The sequence below is a fragment of the Haliaeetus leucocephalus genome, unplaced genomic scaffold (assembly GCF_000737465.1).
Source record: "Haliaeetus leucocephalus isolate CR32 unplaced genomic scaffold, Haliaeetus_leucocephalus-4.0 Scaffold657, whole genome shotgun sequence".
Classification (NCBI taxonomy): domain Eukaryota; kingdom Metazoa; phylum Chordata; class Aves; order Accipitriformes; family Accipitridae; genus Haliaeetus; species Haliaeetus leucocephalus.
Genome location: NW_010973093.1, coordinates 3,297,666 through 3,297,910, shown reverse-complemented (window position 1 = coordinate 3,297,910; position 245 = coordinate 3,297,666).

The following is a 245-nucleotide window of genomic DNA, read 5'->3' as shown; positions in this document are numbered from 1 at the left end:
CCTCCCTCCGGCCCGGTGCGAATGCGGTCGCAGGCGGCGCGGAGCGATGGGCGGCAGCGCCCGGGGGCTCGCCTACATGGTGGGGAGCGCAACCAGGGCGGAGCGGCTACCCCATGCCCGGCTCCGCGCTGCGCCGCTCCGGCTCGGCTCTGAAGTTTGCACCAGCTCGCTGCGGGCTCCCAGCTGAGGGGCGGAGAGCGGCCCTGCCTCCCTCAGCCGCCCGCAAAGAGCCGGCTCCTCCTTCC